The sequence below is a fragment of the Saccostrea echinata genome, unplaced genomic scaffold (assembly GCF_033153115.1).
Source record: "Saccostrea echinata isolate AGI-Se365-2 ecotype Australia unplaced genomic scaffold, CSIRO_AGI_Sech_v1 ptg000054l, whole genome shotgun sequence".
Classification (NCBI taxonomy): Eukaryota; Metazoa; Mollusca; class Bivalvia; order Ostreida; family Ostreidae; genus Saccostrea; species Saccostrea echinata.
In genome coordinates, this window is record NW_026889803.1 from 32,364,356 (window position 1) to 32,373,749 (window position 9,394).

The window sequence follows — 9,394 nt, forward strand, 5'->3', positions numbered from 1 at the left end:
AAAAAATAAGCCCTCAGGTAGGCAAAAGTACAATATATAAAAGTTTTATTATTAATTGCTTGGATGTTCGATTGCTTAACATTCCTCCAGTTGCCAGTGGAAGGCTGCAAATTGAGACCTGTACCTGGCACTAACATTTATGACCATTAAGCAGTGACGGATCTTTTACTAGGATACAGTATTCGGTTTATAAGTCTCCCCCGAAGAACCAGAATCCACTTCCCGTAAGGAAGATCCGAACCCGTGATTCAAGGATTAACTCCTCTGGAAGGAAATGATCGAAGCACTGTGCCACACGCAGAGATTGTATTTTGCTTTGAACTGTTACTCAACTGAGGCATAAAAAATCCATGTCGATGAAGACCCACATGAAACACTGTGACTTGCGTTTGTATATTTTTATCTCCTCATTTTCTACTTTAAAAAAGATAAACATCATACATTGACAGCTGCCATAATGGCACAGATCCCAGTAGGCCAGAAGCAGAAGAGACAGGAAAGAATGGCGGGCACCAGCCAGTCGTTTCCTCTTTGTGTAGCAACTAAGACAGGTGGGGCAATGTTGACCTACAGAGTAGAAATCGTCAATCTTTCCAACAATAATCTACATACTTCCTCATATAAATTTTGTATAACTTTAATTTATACATTTGATCAGATTAGATCCTTTTTTCACTTGTATGATGCATTCAAATAACGATCTTTAAAATACATGAAAATTTGGTATTTTAAAATATGTCTGAATTAAACTATTGAAGGTACAAAATAACAATAGACTTACAGAGACATTCGCAGAGTGTTAGTCACCTGTATACTATAACCTACTTGTGACAGTTGTCCGAATTCGGGAGGTTGGTTGTACCCAACGTTGTAAGCTAAAGAAGAAATAAAAAGACAAGACGTCTTTGGTTAGATTTCTGTTAGATTTCTTTCTTTGGTTTAATTGCTTGTCTAGAAAAAAATTGCAAGTTTACCTACTGTAAAAAAATGAAAATAATATTATCAAACAATGTGACTCAATATTTTGCAAATTTCAGTTTAAAGAATTTCTTAAAATATGATGAAGTTAATATTACACTTACGGTCCTGTAACTGTTCCGAAGTGTGTACATAACCAGCGTTCTTGGCTGAGGAAACAAAGTAGTAAGGAATTATTCGCTCAAATTTTAAAATATCTAAGTCTAAATTAAGGTTCATATACATTTAAGTTTTAAAGGAATGACATACTTAAGTGAAAGAAAGGATCAAACACACAAGCCAAAGGATAAGGTATAAGATAGATAGAATTTCTAGTGAAAGTTGAGTGGATTTGGTAATGTTTAGAAGGCGCGTATTCAGAATCTAAATATTTCCTTTGTAAATTTATTCATAGATTGTTTTTTCTTCATACCAATCCATGGATTTTACCTGAAACTTCCTGCAATCATGATATTTTGTCCTGTTGTTTTATTTTCATTTGACATACATTCAATTTTTTTTACCATAGATACTGAGGTATATACGGAATAATTCAGGCCCGTAGAACGCCGACGGGGGGTGGGGGGGGTGGGGGGGGGGCGCCCTCACTTTTTCAGAGTATAGTATTTTGATATAGTAAATGTTCCTTTATATGCTGGTTCCCCCCCCCCCCCCCCCCCCCACACACACACACATTTTGTTGCTGTAAGGTCGAGCACTGGCAAATTCTAGGATTTGGACAGTTAATTAGGGGTTTTATCATCATTGTTATTATTTTCTTTTCTTTTTGCTTGTCAGATTATTTTGGAAAGTTGCCCCCCCCCCACTTTTGAAACCGTTGCTATTTAAAGTGTAAATAAGTTTTTTTTCTTTTCATGTTGATTTATATTTTGTACAGCTTACATATATATTTCATCAAAAGAGGATAAAATACTAGTAAAGTTTTTGTTCAAGGACTGTTAATTGCAACCATCACCCTTCCATACACTATTTTACTCTGTAACTGAGTGTAGAAAAAATGTCTAAACAGACTGACTGGTATTGTCTTCAATTTCGAGTTTACTTATAGATATATGAAGTCGACATACGAATGAAAGTAACTATAATTGTTAATTGATAAAACGTCCTCGATATATCTAAATGTTGAGTTGAAAGCCACAGCAAGATTTAAAATCTTGTGTAGATGTTGAAGGCCACAACAAAAATTTTATTTTTATGTAAAAGTTTTTGAATAAATTCTGCTTCATAGAAATATATAAAAACAGGTCGATTAAGAGGGCAGCACAATTTATGCCCACCATAATTCCTACAGATTGTTGGAAGACCTGGGTCTCCAAAGACTATAAAGATATTGTCAATGAGGAACTCCAGAATCTTTTTAATAACAACTTCAGAATACTTAGAATCAGAATGATTTGTAAATTTGTAGATAACTAATCACAAGATATGAAAATCATGAGTTCCATTTTTATCGATGAAGGTGTTTAATTTGCGACATTTCCAAAGTAACACCAACTGTGAAGTTGCAAATGTCCTCATTTTTTTTTCAATTTCGAGAATAAAGATTATAAACAATATCCTAGTTATCCTTCTCGTATAATCAACCAACCCTTCTGTATAAAATTTGAAATTGTTATAAAAGAAACTGTTTGAGTTATTGTGTCACGATAGATATACAGATAGACATACAGACAGACAAATTAAAGCGATGTGACCCCAAAATTGATAGGTGTTTTGCTGGTAATGCAAAGTATTTCTGTACAAAATTTAATATTGTTACGATAAAAACTGTTTGAATAATCAAAAAAATTGACAGACGGACATCAAAATTGATATTTGTCGGACAGTCTTTCTCTTGAAGTCAACGCCGTCTGTTTAAAATTTGAAATTTTATTAGGAAACCAGTTTGAGTTATCTTCTACGAAGATAACAAACAGGTATATGCATAAAGACTTCAACATACATGGAGACAGACAAAGTTTATAGGTGTATTTCATTTATAGTTAATTATTTCTGTAAAAATTTTGAAAACAATACATTGAAAATACTAACTTTTTAATTTTAATTGAACACATCCACGTATAAAACTATCTTTGTAAAGTTACATATAAATTAAAATTACATTGGAAGTGTGAGTTTATATCCTTTTGGCACTTGGATCATGATGAGGATAAAGTCAATGTAGATGGCAATAGCATTTATAAAAGAAAAGTTGTGTAGCTTATGCAGATTGTTTACTATAATTGTATTCTAAAACTCTTATTTATTAAAATGGAAAATGAGACTGTTCCTATTTTATTTGTGCATTAAAGGTTTAAAATCTGTGAAATTTGAAGAAGATATTATCAATGGATAAGATTTAATTTCCTCAAGAAAAAATCATTATTATAAAAAGTTACCTATATGCGATTTTTTTTAACTTTTGTTTCCTTACACTCCAGATTATATATTTCTACTCTCTTAAACTTTTTAACTTTTTATTTCCTTCACAAAAATGAAATGATTTATCGCAGAAATGTTAACAGATTTGGTTTTGATGTTTGAAACAGATTTCTGAATTTCTGCATATATATAGTCTGGATAGGACAAGTACAGTGTATTATCTTCTGATTATTAAAAATATTAGTGAATTTTTTTTTTAGTTGCTTGATTAAATTAAAACTTCACTCCATATACCTCATTACGGAAGCCCATTTAGGACCTATGAATGGGCTCTCTTACTTCATGTATGTAAACACCTTCCAAAATCACCCTTGGAACAATACTTTTACTTTAAATATTACAAACAAGGAAAATTTAACCATTGGCAGACTGTGCTTGTGCTGATTTATTTATAGTATATAGTTACTATAGTACTATACATGTAATTAATCATAGTTTTCAAAGTTATCATTAAAGTAAATCAAAGCGGCAAAGCGATCACTATGGTAAATCAAAGTAAAATATTTATCATATCTGTATATAATGTTCTGTGATAGGAATCTCAATTAATATAATTATACATTAATTGCGCAACATGGATAATACAATTTTTCAGATTTTCTCATTTAACCGAAGTTACATTTACAAAACTACAATTTAGATACGAATGAAATTTGGCACACGCATAGTTATAAGCATGTTCTATAAATAGCAGATGTTAAGTGGTGTTTTGCTCTATGTTTATGACGTCACAATGTGAAAATGACGTCAATATGTAGATGACTTGTGACAAAAAACGGTTGACTCAGTCGTACTCGAGCAAGGAACGGCTGTAAAGTTTAAGGTATTTCTTGGAAATTCCTTTGCAGTAGCATATAATCATTTGTACAAAGTTGATGAAGACAAAAGACTTGCTAAAAGTTTAATTATTGATTTGATTGATTGCTTTTATAAAGGAAGGGAGATGGTTTAAAATGATGTTCGTTCTGGTGCCCAGTAAAAGTAAGCTGGGAAAGAGATTAAAAGATGTGTTCTTAGTTGAACAATTTGGTATGAAAGATCGCCAAGATACAGTTAGAAAAATAGTTGAATATCTTAACAATTAAATAATTATTAAATCCCTAAAATATCATTTTCTTTAGACTTTAAACATATCAGATATGATAAAAAGAAGGCTCCCAAATTAAATCCACTTTGGATAAACGACCCACACAAGACGGAGGAGTCGGGTTGTGATGGTCACCATGCTCATTCTGGGAAAGGATATCCTTATCCATCCATCCTATTGCCTAGATTTGGCCATTGTCACAAATGGACTGTTCTTGTTATAGAAAATAACCTGCATGGTAAGAAATATAAGACTCGGAAAAATCTTTAAGCATCTCTAAACAGAACGCTACGGAGCATGTCACGTGCTGCCTAGACCACGTGATTCGCACATGGGCAGAACTGTGGCAGATGTTAATTTAAACCGAAGAGGACTACTTTAAAAAATAATAAACCCTGAAACCTAATTTTATTTTTTTATTGAAGAAATTTAATTAGTTCGCGAACTTTTTGATCACCCTTCGCATTGTTATCTATTGTTAACTATATTTTTGTGAGGGATTCTACAAGAAACAATCCATCTAAAGATCTTCCATCTCAGGGTCCCATTTATGTCTTATTATAAAATGTTATGTTCATCCTTTTCACATGAGATGCCTTCAGATTTGCTTTGTATTTTCTGCATTGAAATAAAATTAAGCAAAGCTAGGTCAAATCACTTTAAACTACAGATTAACTGAAACTATAGCCACTACATGTAACATGCATGATCTACGGTACATAATTATTACGATGATAATGATGATTCTGTTTGCAGCATCATATTGTTATAATTACTGAGTTTAGGGAACATGAAGACAGAAAATATTTAAATTATTTCCATAACAATATTATAGAACCTTTGGTCTCTACTTTTTTTGGTTGCATATCCCCAGGAAACATTTAAAGTAAGAATATTATTTTATACATGAAGATGGTCAACATTTATAAATATGCTTGCAGTATATTTTTTCTTCATTTGCTTCAAAATAGTAAACAATTCAGCACTCATAATGTAGTATAAAACATGGGGTCGATGAAGATGTAATTATGAGTGCCGTTCAGTTTAGTTATAATAATTTTGATTGCCTTGCGAAACAATCTTCACTTAAGAATGACTTAATGAATTCACTTCACTTAAGGAACCAAACAATCTTCACTTAAAAGGTTAAGACAGTTGAATTCTTACAGTGAAACACTGAAAGTATCCTTGCAAACTTAATATTGATGCTTACAAAATAATTATATTTAACGTACATGGGATTAAAAAGGGGTCACTGGAGATTGTAAACGACTGAAAAAGACATGTAGAAGCATGACATTGTCCATATAAAAGAGCTGACCAAAGCAAGATTGGAATAGACTGATGGTTGAAGACTATAACATCCTCCTCGCGAAATACCAAGCTAAACTGTTTCAAAAATATATTTAGTGCTTGCATAAGAAACCACTAAAAGTGTCAATGAACAGTACGTACTTCAGGAAAAAATAAATCCGATGTTGCGGAAATTAATAATAATTTTACATATAATTGAACCGAATGCCTTCTAACTGTAAATGAATTGAATAGACATTCACTTGTACATATCCAGTTATGAAATACTCACAAATGTCTACAAAACTACAATTTGAAAGATTTTTGAAATACAGCTGTAATGTAGTGAAATGTAGCTAAATACTGCTGACTCGGCTTTAACTAACAAATAATTGATAAGTCCATTCCATTTTGATCAAACAACCGCATATTATTAATAACACCATAACAAAATGATAAAAAAAACCCCACTTTATTAGTAGAAAAATTAAAATCATGGACAAAAAGTTAAAAAAAAAAGTTAATAATTCTAGAGACACTCCATTCTTGAAATATTAAAAAAAACACACACTATGATTAGAATAGAATACTTTCAAGGCAAGACAAAACCACCATCCTTTAATCCAAAATATGACTATTAAATGAATTCATTCTGAATATAAGCGATTCTGAGTCCCCTACTGCAGTGTTGTTTATTCCCTTAAAAAAAAATAAGAGAAAAAATATTATTGAGCGTATAGCACAGATGAGTCCAAGGGCCTTAATTCCATTAAAAACTATTGGAGCGGAACGAAATACAAACCTTCTCTGTAATTCATCAAGGTTGACGTAAACAAACAAAACCGATCAAAATGTTAAATTTTTCTGTAACTCGTAAAGGTAGACTAATCAGCTCAGTATCTGAAAGAACTGCGAACGATTATTGTTCTGCCGCCTACCTCCAAGTCAAATTTCAAAAGTTAACATATTTAAATGATTTTTCATATTTACATAGAAATTTATGTAAATTTTCATAAAACATAACTTATTAGGGAAAGCAAAGAGAGATAACTCTATAGTTTTGGTAAAAATTGCGTTTTTCACTTTAGAAATCAACGAAAAACGGAAAATATTTTAAAAACAACTTTCCCCGCCCCCTGTGAAACAAAAATTCCTTTGTTTGGGTTGTATGAATCGTTATTTCAAAAATTCATACCAAATCTTTTGTTGTTTTACGGGGGGTGGGGTGGGGGGAGGGTATGTTTAAAGACAAAAAAAAAATGGGAAAACGGTCCTTTTATATCCAATTTCAAATGAGATTAAAGTAAAATAAGGTCTTTTATCAATCTTTTATATTGAATTTTACAAATTAAGTTAAACATACGGAAAGTTTTATGGATCATTTCCATACGTTTTTTGAAAGTTTTTTTAAACCCTTATTTCAATAGATAAAGTTTTCAACCCCCTTTTGAAAAGAGTCGTAAATAAAAGCAATTAAGTTTTTGGCACTTGTTTTAAAATTATTAATGAACTCTTCTTTGCATTCAGTTAAGTTTTAATGACCAAACTGCCATTCATATTGAATTAAATGGGTGTAAAATTAAGGCGGGAATCGAGAGTTTGCGTGCATGGTTCTTTCTAAGGCTGTAATTCCGTCAAAAATCATCTAAACGGATTGAATTGCGAACTCAACAAAATGCCCATGGGCGACATCGCTCACCTGAGCACTTTGGTTAGAAAAAAGCAGAAATAGTTCAATACTGAAAAGTTTAAATATAAAGATGGTTCCACCCTACCCCCGGGGGTGATGACTTGAGCAAAGTTGCTTCCTTACTAAAATGACTAAACATGGCTTTGTTGTTCTTGAGAAGTTTTTAAAGGATTTTTTTTTATATATTCCCACGTTCAACTTTGATTACCTAATGTGGCCCATCCTATCCCTGGGGGGTATGATTTGAACAAATTTGAAGCCACACTACCTGAGGATAATTCTTTATTAATATGACTAATCATGGTGTTTCTGGTCATAAAAAAATAATTTACAGTGTACATATTTTTTCTTATATGTTCCTGTATAACTTTGATCGGTGTGTTCCCATTTCGCCTTACTGTGAAATAGAGGTAAGAAAATGATAAAAAGTTCTAAGGCGAAGTGGGAATTTGATAATTCCTCTGTAAAAACAATAATGAAAATTGATTATAATTATGTTTGTTTTACTGATAAGTTAATGACACAGTTTAAAAAGCAATATTTGGGATGTAAAATGAAAAATTAAATAATATTAGTAATATGTAAATATTATAACTGGCCTCTGGAGTAATTTAACATTGAAAGATAAAAAATTAATGAAATCAAAAATGTGAATTATTTGATTGATGCAGCTCCTGAGAAAACACTAAGTAGCTTTAATATTTATTTTGTAAATTTTAAATTTAATCAGTCATTACCAGTAGTATTTTTTATGCCTTTATATAAACTTAAGTCTTTTAACTTAACTCTTTTTAAATCAATTTTTTTCCTAGTTTTTGTAACATTTTTCGCAAAATTTTTACAATATTACTCTTTTACACCGTGATCAAATAATTAATCTTTGAATTCCTGCTATACAAAGCAAACAATACTTATACAAATAATTATATGTTTACACAGGTTCCCATATCGCCATAATACATCCCAGAAGGTACTAAGGCGAATTGGGAATAGCAAATTTTATACAGCTAAGGCGAAATGGGAACAAACCCTTTGATCACCTGTTGTGGTCCCATCCTATCTGGGGGTCATGATTTGAAAAAAAAACAAAAAAACAACCAAAAACAAATAACTTAAATTTACACTATCTGGGGATGCTTTTGCATTATTATTACTAACCATGGCTTTGCTATTCTTGAGAAGAAACTTTTAAAGATTTTGTCGATTTATTCCTTAAAGTTTGTAAAACTTTGTTCACCCATTGTGGACCCATCCTTTTCCGATAAGGTCAGATACTTCTGAAAGAAATTCCTAGTATATGTTTCTGTGTATAACTTTGATTCCCTGTTGTGGCCATATCCTGACCTTGGATGGGGGTGGGTGGGTCATGATTTGAAACAAACTGGAATCTACACTATGTAATGAAGTTCTCACATAAGATTAAACTTTTCTAGACTAATGGTTTTTGAAAAGATTTTTGAAAGATGCCATTAAATTGTCACAAATACTTAATTATCTTCCCTTAAAAAAGAGCGTGGTCCTTATTTGAACAAAATTGAATCCACTTTACCATGGCTTTGCTCTCCTTGAAAAGATTTTGACTATTTATTCCTTAAATTTGTAAAACTTTGTTCACCCATTGTGCATGGGAAGAACGATGGCATATGTGCATTAAACCAGGAGGGGACTGCTTTAAAAAATAAATACTAAAACCCAATTTGTTTCTTTTATTGAAGTTATTCAGTTAGTTTGCGAACTGTTTGATCATCCCTCGTGTATAAAATTTTCTAAACTCAAAGGCAGTAATTCCGCTAAAAATCATCGAAGCATAACAATATAGAATTTGTTAAGTAACTTACAAACCGGAAACTCGCATAATTTTTGCAAACGCTTAGATAAAAATCTGGAAAACCAAGTGAGAAATAGTGACTGACAGAAAGACAGGT